The sequence below is a fragment of the Canis lupus genome, chromosome 12 (assembly GCF_048164855.1).
Source record: "Canis lupus baileyi chromosome 12, mCanLup2.hap1, whole genome shotgun sequence".
Lineage (NCBI taxonomy): Eukaryota > Metazoa > Chordata > Mammalia > Carnivora > Canidae > Canis > Canis lupus.
This window is the reverse complement of record NC_132849.1, coordinates 38,913,251-38,930,522: the sequence shown is the minus strand read 5'-3', so window position 1 is coordinate 38,930,522 and position 17,272 is coordinate 38,913,251. Positions and strand designations below refer to the sequence as shown.

The 17,272-nt window shown below is 44.7% G+C and overlaps 1 long non-coding RNA gene across 1 annotated transcript; it reads left to right on the top strand.

Annotated features, from left to right (window-relative positions):
• The first annotated feature begins 593 nt into the window (after positions 1 to 593).
• LOC140601535 (uncharacterized) lies at positions 594 to 13,114 on the top strand. Its single transcript, XR_012004548.1, has 3 exons — positions 594 to 1,321; positions 1,432 to 1,526; positions 11,896 to 13,114. It is a non-coding gene; the product is annotated as an uncharacterized lncRNA (long non-coding RNA).
• The last annotated feature ends 4,158 nt before the right edge of the window (positions 13,115 to 17,272 follow it).

The following is a 17,272-nucleotide window of genomic DNA, read 5'->3' as shown; positions in this document are numbered from 1 at the left end:
CAAACTGTGAAGGAAAGCAAGAAAGTGAATACCACGAAACACAGTGGTTACTCTTGTGGGTACACAAAGATGATGACCAGGAGGGCGTGTGAAGGACTTCTGGGGAGTTGGCAAAATCCTTTATTCATTTGGGTCATGGTTAATGTGGTTCATTTGCCAAATCACTGAGTTAAATATTTTTGTTTTGTACATTTTTCTGAACATGTATTATAGTTCATAGTAAAAAGCTTTAAAATATTAGGAAGAGTGCAGGCTCCTTAATGTGAACCTGAGTGTCTGCCTTTCTCCACTGGATCTTTTTACTTTTCTACTTCTTTGGCCTTTCCTTTTTTGGGGGAGACCTGACTCTTTTTCCTTGCAAATCATAAAATTGACTTTTGGGAAAGCACACTGCTCTTTGAGGCAAAATTTGGTATCGCAAACTGAAACTTACCCCTATGTAACTTTACTCCCCCATCCACAAACACCTTACACAAAATATAACATTTTACAACTCTCCAGTGGTTTTGCCCTAAGACAGAAATGTGGATATTTTGACATTATACTCTAAATTCTTTATTTCTTTTGCTTCACACAGTTAAGATCCTCTGCCTTTCTTCCCACATCACTCTCTGAATAAATAGTGTGGTACTAACATAAGGGAACCTGGCCAGTATTGAGTCATTGATAGAGTGTGGCCATCTTGTTGACCAAAGCCAGCTTCTCACATTTCTTCTTGAAAAGCATGGTGTTGACATGTTTAATATCCTGTGGCATTTCCTCTGGGCTCCACAGTATGATGGAAAAAGTCCCTGTTGATGTCTGATGGCCAAGTTGAATAAGCAAGGCCTTGAGACAATCCACTTCACAGCTCTGGCTGGGGTGGTGATTTCCCTCAAAGCTGTAATAGGAATCCTGATAGTCGTATCTTGACAGGATCCCCATACCACTACTTTCAGGGAGAGCACTTATGTGTGCCTGGATGGGTTTTGAATAAGTAAAAGCGAAATCTCATCCACAGCTTGATAGGGAATGATAAATCAAAACCCAGCACACTACAGAAAGAACGATAACCCCAAGGTTTTAAGCTTTTCTGGAAGAATTCCAAAAAGGCATATTTTAAAGGAATGTCTTGGGGCAACCCTAAATAAACTGGTGACCTACAGATCAAAGATGCTGTGTTTTATTAGCCATCTCCTGACCCAGCCAATCCTACTGTCCTCTAACTGTTACACATAACCAGATAAACCCTCCCTTCTCCTGCCTTTCTTCCTCTGAGAATCACAAGAATCACAAATCAGCCCCGACAGCATTTGGTTTCTCATCTTCAGGAATGTGGCTGGTACATTCTTTATGTGAAAGAGGCAATCCTAGTCAGGGGTCTGACCCAGACAGAAGGAAGAGTATCTTATTTCATCTGCACAGAACAAAAGAGTATCTTTCATTTTCTAGGGCCTGCGTGATTCTGAAGACTTGAATGGAAGCAGACTGGCTGAGCTTAATCCTAAGGACAGAGACATGGCTGGTAGCAAGAGAGGTCCACTGAGGTAAGGGGGTCCCTCTCTCTCTCCTCCATGATTGTCTTTCCAGTACAGTCCCAACTTGCAGAGGAAGCAGCGTTTGACACAGGGTTCTTGATCCTTGACTGTAACATTCTACCAAATTAAAGGGCTTCCGCCGCTGATCCCAAGTCCTATAGGTTCATTTGGAATGTAGTTAATAAGACATTATTAGTTTCTGTAAGTTTAGTCTGTGCTAGGAACTTAGTGAACTATGCCTCGAAGAAGTCCCCCAGTGATCTCTGCCTCCCAGTAGTCATGGCCTGCTGTGATCTCCTTCTCTTCAATAATTGGTTTCTCCTAACTAATGAAATATTGGCAACATTGAATGGTGTCTCTTCCATAATTAGGTTACATGAGGTAGTGGCTGTGTCTTCTAGCAGACTCTGTCCCTCGCTGGTTTTGATAAGGCTGGCCGCCTAGTTGGAGAGGTCTGTGTTATCAGGGACTGAGGGTGGCCTCAGGTCAACACCCCACAAAGCCCTGAAGGAAGCACAGATCTGAGGAAGTCTTTCAGTCCAACAACCCTATGGAAACAATTCTATCAACAAAGACTTGAGCTTAGAAGCAGATCCTTCTTCTTTTGAGCCTTCAGATGAGACTGGCCAACTCCCTGATTTCAGTTTGATGAGAGACCCTGGAGCAGGAACCGGCTCAGCTGTCCCTGAAATCCTGTGTCACAAAAAGCACACAAAAATAATCAAAGTGTGCTTTACGTTGGCAATTTCTTATATAGCAAGAGGTGACTAATACAATAGATTTTACCCGTCATTTTTCTTTCCAGAACATAAATATTCACTTACTATTCACTTTGGGAAATGTTTCCATTGCTATTTCTAAGATGGTAGACTGACATACAATTATACCCCATACAGTGTTGAAATCAGTCATCTCTTTAGAGAGTTACCTGTGAACTAACAGATCATATAAAGGAAAGCATTAAGAAGCCTTTGTGGCCTAAACTGTGACTCTAGTTGTGCCATTCCTTTGCTTAAAGACCTTCTGGAACACTCCAGGAAGTGCAAACTCCTGTAACATGACCCCGAACTATCTTTCCAGGCTTTCACCCCATTATACTGCTCCCTGTCACCCTTCCCCCACTGGGGCCTGTCCCTTCACATATCTGTCTTCTCTCCTACTGCTCCCCCCCGCCCCACCTCATATTGCGTGTGGAAGGCCTGTCTCCTCACTCTGCCTCCCCTTCCCCATACCACTTTTGGCCTTGCTTCAGGTACTTTTCATGTGCTGATCTTTCATCCTGGTTTGCTTTCCATCCTTTCTCTGGTTCTGTTTTCTCTGATCTCCTGAGTGAGACTAAAATCTCCAGGAGGGCAGAGACTCTCCATCACTCTCTGGGTGGCCCTTCCCACATCTAGAGCTTCACCTTAGTCATGCAGAGGAGGTGGTCATCCCACGTGTGTGAGGTTGAATGTGACAAAAGGCAGACTGGGATGTGGTGCACCATTCCCAAGAGAGTGTCAAGAGAAGTGCTGTTAAGGAAGGACTCTGGCTATCCAAGGGCGGGAGACTAGCTGTGCCTGTTCCTCCACGAAGAGTTCTTGTGGACGTTTGATTATTAAAGTCTCCTATAATAGGAGTGCCTCAGTGGCTCACTTGGTTAAGCATCTGCCTTTGGCTCAGGTCATGATCCCAGGGTCCTGGGATTGGAGCCCCAGATCGGGCTCCCTGCTCAGTGGGGACCCTGCTTCTCCCTTTCCCTCTGCAGCTCCCCCTGTTTGTTCTTGTTCTCTTTCTCTCTGTCAAATAAATAAATAAATAAATAAATAAATAAATAAATAAATAAATAAAATCTTTAAAAAATACATAAAGTTTCCTATACTGAAGAAATGGATGTTGTAGCTTCCAGCTCCAGCTTTCTGTAACGCTGTGATTTAGGCAGGAGACCTGGAAGCAGGCTGGTCATGCATCTATAGGATCCCTGCCCATGTGAAGCTCACCTCACAGTGATGGCAGCATGTTTGGTTTTCCCTTGGTAAGGCTGTGAGTTTACCATGCTAAATAGTCTATATCCAGTCACCTTATGTAGTCACAGGTGATTCCAGATGCTTTTATCTGATGGTGCTCTGCATGGATACTCCATTCCCCAAAAGACACAAATCCCACTGCTAGGACCTAAGCCACCTATACTGTGTGAAGAACCATGTTTGTTTGTTTGTTTGTTTGTTTATGATAGACACAGAGAGAGAGAGAGGCAGAGACACAGGCAGAGGGAGAAGCAGGCTCCATGCAGGGAGCCCGACGCGGGACTCTATCCCGGGACTCCAGGATCGCGCCCTGGGCCAAAGGCAGGCACCAAACTGCTGAGCCACCCAGAGATCCCCCAAGAACCATGTTTATAACCAGTTTGGCACCACCTTATTATGGGCCCTTCTGCTTAAAGTCGCAGAGACTGTATTTAAAGATTTCAGGGCAACCCGGGTGGCTCAGCAGTTTAGCATCGCCTTCAGCCCAGGGCGTGATCCTGGGGACCTGGGATTGAGTCCCACATCAGGCTCCCTGTGTGGAGCCTGCTTCTCCCTCTGCCTGTGTCTCTGCCCCTCCCACCCCCTTTCTCTGTGTGTCTCATAAAAAAAAAAAAAAAAAGATTTCAGATATTAGAGACTCATTTTTTCATCACCATTTGCCAGAACCAATCCTGGTCATTGGGTGTGTAATAAGCATTTCCTGTGTCAGGCACTGTGCTAGGAGCTTAGTACAAAACTCACTGACAGACTGCTCCTGTCCTAAAGGATGTGTAGTCTGACTCAGAACACAGATTCTCTTACTTAGTGCAATTCTTTGAGCACGGAAACCCTGTTACGCCCAGGCACACAGGCCAGGGGGCAGGGATGCTCAGCCCACGGGGGCATGGAAGCCTCGCAGGAGACCTAACAGATTCTGAAAGGTCATCCTGGAAAGAAAGGTGGAAAAATAGAAAGTGCAATTCAACAGATTTGCTTTTGAAATCACTCTCTGCCAGCAACTCTGCTGGGTCCTGAGGGTTCTAAGATGAATGAGGCACACTCCCTTCCTCCCAGGACCTTAGCTGAGGGCGGTGGGGGCAGAGGTCAGGTGAGGCCCCAGGGCCTGATGGGGAGGGTGGGGGCGCTGGGGAACCCAAGGACTGTAAGGTGAATAGCCGGGACGTGCCATACCTTCCGTTTTAATTTAACAATCGTTTCTTGCGTCTAATCTTTTGTTGCTGGTGGTGGTGTTTCTTAAAGAGCAGATATCATTCCTCGGAGCATCTCCAGCCTGGAGACCCAGAGACCCGATAGCTGTGAACTTGAGAATTCCTGTTGGGCCACTGGTTATCTATTCCCTGCTGTGAGCGCTGTTCCTCCCCTCCCTCTCCCCTCCTGCTTCACCTCTGTGAAGAGGAGGAGGGCTTCCCTCCTTTTGTGGTCTTGAGGACTTCCTGGGATGTGTTTTGGGGGACCTACAGGGTGGCAGTAGCAACTAATCCTGATTTTTTTAAATAAAGATTTATTTATTTATTCATGAGAGATACAGACTGAGAGAGAGAGAGAGAGAGAGAGAGGCAGAGACACAGGCAGAGGGAGAAGCAGGCTCCTCACAGGGAGCTTGATGTGGGACTTGATCCTGGATCCCAGGATCATGGCCTGAGCTGAAGGCAGGCGCCCAACCACTGAGCCACCCAGGTGTCCCTAATATCTTGATATTTATGTCGTTGGCCGCCAGGCAGACTTGGCCGTAGTTTTGACTCTGTTGCTCATTGGTTGTGTGGTCTTGGGGGTACTTCCTAAGGTTCTCTGTGCAGTTACCTCATCTGGAAAAAGATATTCTTCATACGGCTGTGTGTGGATTAGCACTTCTGTGCTGAGCACACTGTCTTCATAAAGGCTCCATTCGGTACTTCATAAATGCTAATCCCCTCCGTCTTTTCCTTTAAATCAGGGCTGCCAGCCCGGCTTTGTTGGGATCGAGTTGGCACCTGGCATCGTGTGGGCTTGGGGTGTGCAGGGTGACGGTTTGATTCACATGTCTGTCGGAAGATTACTCCGCACTGGGGTTAGTTAACCCCTCCATCATCTCACAGTTACAGTTTTGTGTGTGTGTGTGTGTGTGTGTGTGTGTGTGTGCACTTAACTTCATTTTCCAATGTTTCTTAAATATATTCTGATTCTACAATAAGAAAAAAAATGTAATTGAAGAAAACAACCAGGGAAGTCACACTTGTTCTAAGTGTATAAGGATTTTCTACAAGGCTGGGATTTTCTGCAAGGACCCTGGGTACAAGTAGGCGGCCCCCTTCTCATGGTGAGTGCAAGGGTTCTACTTAGTAGTCTTGTCTGTCTCTTTGGGCTGAGAAAACTTGGTCATTGTGTTTGTTACCTAAAACAGGTCATTTGGACATTTTTGTTCCATTCTTGGAGGATGCCGCTGTCTCATTTTCCTCCAGCTTACCTTGAGAAAGACAAGGGAGTTGGTAATTTATATTGGCAGGATTGAGAGAGAACATAAAAATGGGCGGAACACATCCAGTGATAGATGGGGATGTGAACATTTTTGGCTTAAAATCAGTTTTCCCTTGCTCTTGTACTCAGGCCAAGGAAGGGCCAATTACTTTGGGTCTTTCCTGGATTAATTAATTCACCTGGAATTCCTTCTTCTCCTCCCTTCCTGTCATTCCTGTCTCTGTAACTTGTTTTCCTTTATTCAAAGGACCTTTAACTAAGAGCTGTATGCTGTCCTAGGGACAGAGCTGCCAGAGGAAGAGGGCAGGGGCAGAGGGCACTGGGCAGACAGAGATGCACACGCTCGTGCCCTCCACTCCTTGTTGAAGTTTGGTGCATTTGGCTCGGTGGCTGGGGGGAAGGCAAGGGCCCTGGGATCCGAGTATCTGCAGGGATCACTCCAAGAAGTGGAGTGAGTGGGTGCAGGCCTGGCCTCACAGGACTGAGAAGGGAATCAGCAGAGCCAGAATGAGTGATGGGGATGGGGCACGCATGTGGGTGGCCTTCCAAGAAACACAGGTCAGTAAGGGTGACATGCGGAGGAGTGGGGAGAAACCCATAGTGCAAATGGCAGTAGGCGAGGGCCTCTCTCTCACACATCTCTGCATATCTGAGCTCTTTCTGGATCCATCTGGCTACACATAATGAGCTGCTTTCACTTCATTTAGAGAAGCATCCAGTGGGTCATGCTGTTCTGGAAGGGAGGATACAAAGCAAACCAGGATGTGGTCACTGCTCTGGAGTTTGCAGCCCCTGTGCTGGGCTTCTTCATCAGGGCTGTGTATCAGAATCACCCCAGAGCTTTAGAACCTTGCACAGCCCTGATTCAGCAGATGGGGCGGGGCTGCCATTTCCGGATCTGAGAACCTGCGTCTAGTGAAACAATGAGCAGGAGAGGAGGTCAGCGCCCTTGTTTTCTGGGCACTAGGCTAAGTGCCTCATCATTGTAGGGGGTAAAATACACAAGCAGAAGTGTTCCTGAGCAGGCTCAGCTCAGTGTGCAATGGTCAATTATGCTCATTTCCTCTCAACGTGGCATTCAATGGCATCACACCGGCTACTCTGAGATCAGCCACGGTGGGAATATTTACACTAGGGAAATTGGCAAATGCTAAAAACCAGGGCATTTTCCTCTCTAGAAAGCCAGTTGTTAAATATTTCCTGAGACACCACAGGGTGTGTGTGTGTGTGTGTGTGTGTGTGTGTGTGTGTATAGTCTCATTGAAATTAATCTCCATAATAAGCCCAAATTTTATGCACGGAATGACACTATGCTGCTTTCTAATCCCTTTGAAATATGTTACCTTACTGTCACAATAACCCAGAGAAATATTGCTATCCTCATTTTAAAGAAACACTGGTTCAAAGAGGTCACACAGTGAGGAGGATGGACCTGACCTGAACCCCAACTTTGCCTCCCAGCCGCACTCTTCCTGTTCCGGCAGGCACTGCCCCAGCAGTCAGATTCCTGGCTCTGAGTCAGTGTCTTGATCACAAGGGCTGGAGGGACCAGACCTGACCCCATTTGCAGATATCTGATAACAGGAAGTTTCCCCAACACTGGCAGGTGGAGCTTTAATAAATGACCTCCCCACTCTGCTTATTTTTGTGCATTGAGTATTCTTATGCTAAGTTTAGGCAGGCTTACAGGGACCTGCGATCCAGGGGGTTATATTTTGGGGGGGTTGTGATGCTGTGGCTGTGGAAATGTGCCTCTGGCTGGCACGGAAAGAAGGGAATCCAGAACTTTTTAAAACCCACCCCATTAAGGTCTTGGCTGAGGCCATGGGAATTTCCAAATATTTCACTGGTCTAATTGAGGTAGCAGTGAGTTGGAGGCTAATATGAGGCCTGAGATTTATGTCAGATGGCAAATTCCCAGTAGACAGGGAGCTAATTCTAAAATGGTGAAAATAGCAGCAAATTCAAGCAGTGCCAAAAGCTATCACCTGCTGGGGACCGTGTCCTGAGGAAGAAAGGAAAAAGAGACTCCTCATTCCCAGGGGGATGCTCCCCACTCTTCTTATTTTGTCAGGACCCACCTACTGTCTGCTGGGATAAACAAGGGAGTGAAAAGCTGGTCACATCATGGAAAAATCACACTGAAAGACTTTTTAAGGCAGAATTTTCCTTTATGTCTGAAGTTCAGGCGGTTGGGATTGTTCCACTCATGTGACCAAACACCCACACGGATTGCCACTGAGAGTTCCTTGTGTGACCGTCATAGTCTCTAGACTCTATCTGGGACTTCTGCAGAGGTGTCAGGTGTCACTTCTTTATGTTCTAAAGGATGTCCTCTCTGGAGGATGAGCTTTCAAGATGGTGCCAGGTGGAAAACGGGGGAGGGAGTCGTGATCTGTGTGGCAGCCATGACATCAGGCCTGCAGAGGCCTCTGAACAATGGGCTCAGAGCCTCCAGGCCTGGCGATGGAAGGTAGATGATTGCTTCACTGAGCTGTGCCCCCCACAGCCACCATGCTCCCTACCACCCCTGGGCTGAGCACAAAGTGCACACTTGTTTTCTTTGGAATGTGTAAACACAAGTGTGCCCCATGAAGTGGCTCAGACAATGTGGAGCAGCAGGAGTCCAGGAGTGTTTGTGCAGAGTCCCCAGGGTTGAAATTTGACCTCAGACCCTGGCACTGAGCACTCTCCCGTGGGCCACACTTCAGCAGGGAACCCTCCTCAGGAGCTCTGACGTTGCCATGAGTAATGTAGAGGGACTCAGAATTTCAGACTCAGGGCATGAGGGGAGATTGGAGGTGACCAGTGTATATAAGAGTCAGCAGGAAGAAGGTGCAGGATAAAGCACATTCACTGGCCAACATTCTCGAACAGCTCACTGCAGTGTGGTTCCCAGACTAGCTGCAACCAGCATCACTTGGTTGGGGGGGGGGGGGGGGGAGCTAGGTATGCAGAGTCACAGGCCCCACCCTGACCTCCTGACTCAGAGTCTGCACAACATACCCTGGGGAATTCCGGTGGATTTATAGCTTGAGCGGCACAGCTCTGACCAAGCCAGACAGGCCTCTCCCCACTGACTCAGACTGGGTTCAGGGCACATCCGGGCACTGGACTGTTTACTATGCAGTAACCTAAAGACATTTACGATAGAGACTTAATGGGGGGAGTTCTCTTTTCCCTCCCCCCCTTCACAGACACACACACACACACACACACACACACACACACACGTGATATTATAAAGGATCAGGAGTCAAGAGATTTGAAGTTTCATGCCTGGCTTTGTCACTTAATAACTTAATACTCGTGGGACCTCAGCCAGGTCTCTGACTTCTCTGAACATGTTTCCGTATCTCTAAAAAGGAGACAAATGGTGACTCTCCTGAGCTGGGCACTCACAGGGAGCAAGCAGTAAACATTTTACATGTACTAACTCATTTAATCCTGTGACCAACCCATATGATGCTTGCACTATCATTGTTCACATTTGACAGGGGTGGCTCTGGAGGCACTCACTGGCCTGCTGGAGATCACACAGCTTGCAGGTGGCAGAGTGGGGCCTGGCTCTGGAGTCCACACTCTGTCCATACCCCAGGTTGAGGACTCAGCCAGATGACCAGTAGGCTGGCACAGAGCATGTGGAATGATGGATGTGAGCCACGCAGGCCAGCAATGGGCCCTCAGTAAATGATTACTTTCAGTACTATCCATGCGCAGTGAAAGTTGGAGAAGACATAGGACTTACTTAGGTATTAGTCACCATTTCTTTAAGATGCTTTTTCTTGTCTTTTTCTTGTATTTTTCCAAAATTTGTCTTTTTTTGGTCAGGAGAATAAATGAGAAGTTGTAATTTATGAAATCCCTCTTGACTTGCTTGTATGAGTTGCTCATAGGACTTGCTCATTCCCAGCATGAAGAAGGATAGAAAGCCTTCAGAGCCTCAGTACCTCCTAACTGTAGTAACACAGAGGACACTTTCCCCAACTCTGAAAAAGCAGCCCCCCTGCACCTCTGTTTCCAAGAGTCACAACAAATGATCTGCAAGAAGAGTAGAGCATGCCACTTGCAGCAGAGCTCAAGGAACTCCCTTTGGTGGGTCTGCATTTAACTACCTTCCCACACCAGGGACCAGACCCTCTGGGGAGGGGGATGTCCCTGTTTCTCTCCCTAGCTCCAACACATCCAGAATGAAACTTCTCAACAATAAACCTTTCAATGCATAAAGTAAGGGCATGGAGGAATGCATGTATTAGAGATTCAGGGTTAATGACTTCCTATGTGTGGAAAATTTTCCCCCGAAGTGTTTCCAAATATAGAAAACTCAACATAATAAACGACAAGAGCTCACAGATCTTGGCGGCAGCAGTAGCAGGGTGCAGAGTGAGGAAGGAGAAGGGGTTCCCAATTCCCAGGCCAGCCAGCCCTCACTGACTTCCTGCCTACTGAACTGGAAGGTTTCATAATTGCACCCACTCTGGACCTCTTCAGATAAATAATCTAAGTGCAAATCAAATGCATTATGATTTTTTAAAGTCACTGACCAAGCCCCTAAAATAGATTGCATTTCTCCCAGCTCTTCTGTGTTGGGGAGGTTGGGAATATCACTAGTCACATTGTTCTTTTCTCTTGTGTCCCTAAAGGAGTTCGTTGTGGGGGAGGGCAGGCATTGTTAATGGCTGTCAAACACTCACATGGCTCAGGCATTTTTAATCTGCCAGGAGCTTGTTGGACCGAACAAACTAAAACCACCCCTGATTCTCTGAAGACTATATTTACCAAGATTACTTCCTATAATTATCAGGTTGCTGCCTAAGCCAAAGGCTACTTTCAACCTTCCCAGCTGAGCCATCTTTTGCTCCTTGACAGCTGTGAGCCTCCTCATCCCCACGGATGGAGGAAAGTGATAGACGTGTCGGAGATGGGAGGATTGTGGAAACTTGAATCTCACTAATGCTCCCCAAACTTTCCTTCTCTGAAGCAAGGAAGGCCCAGTCTTAGGACAGAAAAGCTACTCAAATATATATAAAAAATGCTCAACTGAAGGAAATTATGAATTAACATCGCTGGGATCACAGCTGCCCAAATAGGTCTCTTCCAACTCCGGCTAGTTCCCAAAGAACAAGGGACCCATCAGAGGCTCAGAGTATATTTCCTCAAAAAACAAAAAGGCTCTGGAGGAGGCCTGGGACTTAGGTGGACCTCCAGAAGAATGGCAGCATTTTCAGTCCTCGACCGAGCCATTGTCATAGCATAGAAGAGCTATATAGGGTTTGGGCTGGTGGCTGTGAGGTCCATTTTATGAACGAGGTGGCACCCATCTCTTAAGAGATTGTCAGGGAGCCCTGGACACATGTTTTGACTTAGAAAACCCTAGGAGAGTAGAAGGAAAGGTCACCATGTTATTTTAAACTCAAACTTGATACTTGGATGTATTAATGGCCTGGCATACAGGGGTTGAGAAATAAGTCCTCACTCCCCTTGCCACCGCTCAAGTCCTCATCCACACATCATTAAAGTATCCAAAGAGGTCCCAAGAAGAAGAGAAAAAAAATCGGTATGAAAAGGAAGCATGGAGTTAGGTCTTATGTAGAATGTTTAAATGTGTTGGGAAGAAAGCCACAGGACAATGAAATCTCTGTATTTAAGGAAAAGAGGGTGCTTTTTACAAATGATGCCGATCTGGGACGCCTGGGTGGCTCAGTGTTGAGCGTCTGCCTTTGGCTCAGAGTGTGATCCCGGTGTCCTGGGATCAGAGTCCCACATCAGGCTCTCCGCAGAGAACCTGCTTTTCCCTCTTCCTGTGTCTCTGACTCTCTTTGTGTGTTTCTCATGAATAAATAAATAAAATCTGTTAGGAAAAAAAATGATGCCGATCTGTTTCCTACTGTCAGCTAATTAAATGATTTTCTTACCAGGTTCCCACGAGGTTCCATCTTGGTCAGTGAAGGCATTGAATAAGAATGTCTTCTAAGGGAAGACCCTGAGAATTCAGTTCTGGAGAGGGAAGATGAAGAACAGATTCACCTCATGAGCCATGCAAACAAGGACCTGCCAGAGCCTACCTGGTGACCTCAGGTGATGGCGAATTCTAGTGAAGAAGCTTGAAAGACATGGTGGCCAACAGAAAAATAAATCATTAATCCTAAGGTTAACTAACTATTGAATAAAGGCTATGAAAGAAATAGTGGGGGTCTTAAGAATGATAGCCACCTTCCTCATTTTGAGGATCTTTTTGCTTGGAGTCAGAGGGTATACCAGATAGCCTCTCAAAGCTCCACCTATTTTTATGAATCTACGATGTATTTGAACTCTGAAGATGGAAATCCAGTCCTGGCTGGCCTGGGCAAAGGGGCAGATGTAGGGCTCACATAACCAATCTCCAGTGGGGCAAGGCTGTGGTTGGTTTGGGGGCCCTGCAACCAGAGGGTGGGGTGCCATCTGCACTCTTCCACCTCTCCCTTTCTCTTTGTGTTGGCTTTGGATTTTTGTTTTTGTTTTTCACACAGCAGAACACATAACCCCTGAGAGGCCTGGCTTTAGTAAAGGGAGTAAAGAGGAGTTGCCTCTCTTTCCTTGATTCCAGGCCAAAATATTCTACAGAAGGGCTAGGTCAAGGGCACACCCCCAAAGGCAACCAACCCATCCTTCAGTGGTTGGAGTGGAGGAGGAGCAGACCCCAGGAAGAAGAACTGCGCAGACACACCCACAGACACCCAGCGCGGCACCAAGCCAAATGCTAAATTCTGAGTATGCATGAGCTGGGGTAGAAGAGAGAAAGAGGAATAGAACGCATGTCAGAGTAGAGCTGGGAAGGAGTGAGGGACAGGGTCACTCTGCAGCCTAGTACGCTAATTGAAAGGACATTCAGTTCTACTCTTGAAAGAAGATGCCTCCAGCCATATGTATTTCTTGCCAATTTCCTTTCAACCTTAACTAATAACGTTTCCTCCTTAATTTCTGTCCGAGCTAGTTGGCAAAGCATACAAACACTTTCTGTTTATTTGTGCTTGGTATAGCTGGAAAGAGTCCCATGAAGATTTTTGCTCTCATCATTTTGTCTGTAAGTTTCTCCCCAACTCAATCCCTTTCTTAGCCGGCTACCTGAGAAATGCGAGGGGCAGTAAACTTTGTCAATAGCTGCCTCTGTTTACTTGGTACAATATATCTTGCAGCGATGAACTCTAGCTGTGGGGCGGGGGGGGGGGGGGGAGTTTATTTATGTTGAAGCCGGACCCGGGGGACAGGATCTTAGTTTTCCCAGAACAGACCACCAACTAAACAGTGGTGATAACAGGGATGTGCAGTGGGGATGATTAGGACTTTGGAGCCTGAGAGATGAGGATTTGAATCCAGGCTGTAAAATGAGCAAGGACCATATTGGAGGCTGCAGGGCACCTCCCAGATCCTCCTTCCCAGCTAAGACATTCATTCTCCCAACTGCTGAGGGGCATTGGCTGCTGAGGCCTCACAGCTGAGTTCCCTCCTAGGACTGCCATGGCTGAGGGACCAAAGTTACATCTCTCCCAGAATGGCCTGATGCAAGGGTTCAAAGCCCAGTGCTCGTACTTCAGTCCAGGGCAAGTCTGAGGGTATCCCAGCTCCAGAGCTTCCAAGGGATCTGCAGGGGCCTTTCTTGGGACCGCCTCAGTGTTCAACTTCAGCATCTGCTCCATTCTGCTTCCTTACTCCCTAAAAGCTATTCCTTCAGAGAACACTCCCCAGTAAACTTCCTATGTGCAAATGTCTGTCTCAGCATCTAAGACAGAGTTTCCTTGTAGGACTTTTCCCCATCAGGATGAAAGCCAGCCAATGTGCATCTTGAGCAGGTGCTCAAGATTATTGTAATATTTTTAAAGCTATAACCTTTATGGTTCAGTCCCAGAATTGAGCCACAATTAAGTAGGATACATTCTATTCAACAGGAATAATTTAAAAAATAACTCAGGTCCTTTACTGATTCTGTTGAGAGTGAGACTTTTGGTTGCAAGTTACAAAAACAACAACAACAACAATAACAAAACCTAAGTAAGACTGTTTAAGGAAAGGAAAGTTTATTTATATATTTACATGGCCAATAGGGAATGTTCATGAACTCTGAAGTCTAGGCGTAAACTTTCATAGATGTCTGGATCTAGGGGCTTAGGGTAGGGTCATAGGACCTACTCTCTCCTCCTTCTTCCTTTATGTTGCTTCAGGCTCTGGTGGGTACCCCCTGCTGATAAGATGGCTTCCATTACCTGCATTGTTTACTCCAACATTCCAGCCTCATGGCTCATGTTCACAGTAGAAGAGAGAATGCTTCTTTCCGAGGTGCTCCCATAGAACAGGTACATTGTAGAATGATTGAGAGGATGGAGTCTCACCCCACGTTGTCCAGGTTCAAATTCCAGTTCTGTCCCTTAGCAGCAATATGACTATAGATGATTATAGCCCCTGAATAGGTCCTGTATCTGTACAGTGGTTGATGACAGCACTACTCTTCCCATAGGATTACAAATATGAAATGTGTTAATACTTTTAAAGTGTTCAGAACAGTGCTAAACATATAATAAATACCACATAAGATTTTTTTTAATTAAAAAATACCTAGATGATTTACTTGGCTTGAGTCACAGTCTCATCTCTGAATTGATAACTGTGCACCAGAAGAAAATGTTTAGGTTGCTCACCCCTAGAAGTAGGGGTAGAGTTAACATCATTGAAATAAGGTCTGAGGTGGGAGGTTCTCCAACATCACTCAGGCTTCTGTTACCAGATGAAGAGGAATAGATGCTGGGCAAGGCAAAATAACAATTTTCTCCTCTATTTGTATTTCTTAAAATAGTATACACAGACATACAACTGCTTAGCAGTTTTTTAAATCCTAAAAAAATTAAGATACTTTTATAATGAAGTGATCTGATAGACACCAGATATTATCCAAGTGAAAAAAAAAATTGGTTTCATCTAAAATGAAACAAATTTATCTGTTGACTTTCTAATTTGAAGATACTCTCCTTTATTAGCTTCTAAGAGTATTTTTAGGACTATTTGGAATTCATCTTTGTATGTGAGATGAGTCTTTATTTTTTTCCCAATTTGGATACCCAGTACCATTTTTAAAAGCTCATCCTTTTCCCTGCTATCCTATCTATTCTATCATGCTAATTATATTTCAGTTGTCATAATTGTGAGTTTATTTCTGGCTTTCTATTATAATTCATTGGTCTATTTGTCTATTTCTGTGCCAATACCATACTGTTCTAATTACTATACAGAGTTTTAAGTGAAAAGGTTTAACAGATACTAAAAAGTCCTAAAAAGATAGTAGGAAATTCAAGAAGCCAAATAAACTCTAAGGAAGATAGATAGATAAATATAATACATATATATATTTTTATATATAATATAAATAATAAAATAAGATAAACAAATGAAGCCAGGGAAGGCAACCATAAAATATATTCACACCAGACACATCAATAGAACTACAGAAAACAAATAGAAAGTCATAAAAGAAACTTGAGAAAAAAGACAGGTTGCTTATTAATGAATGACACTTGACTTCTTAATATAAACAAAGGAAGACAGAAAACAGTGAAATGAATCTAAAATGTCCTAAAGGAAAACAGCTGCCAACTTAGAATTCTGTACCCAGTGAAAATATCTTTTAAGAATGATGGTGAGGGGCAGCCCAGGTGGCTCAGTGGTTTAGCACCGCCTTCGGCCCAGGGCATGATCCTGGAGACCTGGGATCGAGTCCCACATCGGGCTCCCTGCATGGAGCCTGCTTCTTCCTCTGCCTGTGTCTCTGCCTCTCTCTCTCATGAATAAATAAATAAAATCTTAAAAAAAAAAAAAAAAGAATGATGGTGAAATAAAGACATTTTTGGACCAACAAAACAGTAGTTTGCTCCCAGCAGATATGTGCTAAAAAAAATTCTAAAGAATACACTTTAAACCAAAAGGAAAAGTATCCTGAATGGAAAGTCTGAGATGCAAGCAGTAAAGAGCAAAAATCTTGGTAAATGTGGCTCCAGTGATTATAATGGTACTTTGTGATGGTGTTTTGTTGTTGTTTTCCTATTGCTACGTAATGACAACCATTTCATTGTCTCTCATGATTCTGTGTGTTGACTGGCACAAGCAAGACAGCTCTTCTGCTGGTTTCCCTTGGAACATCTCATGTGGTTTTCATTAGATGTTGGTGAAGGCCAGAGTAATCTGGAGGCTCAACTGGGACACCATCATATCTGGGCCTCGCTCACTCTCCATGTGGTGTTAGGTCCTCAAGACTCCTGAAAGTACAGTAATGGAAGCTGCCAATGTTTGGTTCAGAATATCACTTCTGACTCCTGTACTGGTTTTTCGAGAAGCAGAACCAATCAGATGTGTAATATACATTATATATGTATATATGTATACATAGATGTATATATTATGTACATATATTGTTTGCTTATTATACATATGTATATGCATATGTATTATACATATGCAATGTATATTATATATGACATACACATAAATATATGTATAGTATTAAAGTGCTTGGGTGACTTAGTTGGTAAGGGTCCACCCTTGATTTCAGCTCAGGTCATGATCTCAGGGTTGCGGGATTGAGCCCAATATTGGGCTCCATGCTCAGTGGGGGGAGTATGCTTCTCTCCCTTTCCATCTCCCTCTGCACTCTCAAATAAATAAATAATTATAATTAAATTATATTTCTGTAATATATACCCACATATATAGATTTATTATATGGAATTGGCTTATGTGATTATAGTAAAGAGATTGAAATAATAATAATAATAATAATAATAATAATAATAATAATAATACAAACTTCCCACAAATGAAAGCCCAGGCCTAGATAGCTTCACTGGTGAATTCTACCAAATATTTAAACAAGAATGAATGCCAATTTTTCACGAACTCTTCCAAATCCCAGGTGAGCCCTGTGGGACTACATCAGAGAGAATACCAGGTGTTCATTGGGGATCATCTTTGGAGGCCAGCTACCAAAATCCACCTTGTGCAAAATCTGATTAGATCAAAAGAGCAGACAGTTTTTGGCATTAGCTGATTGCTTCCTGAAACTCCTTTGGCTGGAGCTCTTCCGTGTTCAGGCTTTGAATCTTAGTGAATACAAAGCCCCTTGAGGAAAAAAAATAAAATAAAATAAACAAAAATAAATAAATAAAACAAAGGCCCTTGAAGCAGTAACACACTAAATTTATAGCAATCATTTACATCTTAGTACAAACCAAGGACTTGGGGATGTGATATTTAATGTTGTGATAAAAGAAGATA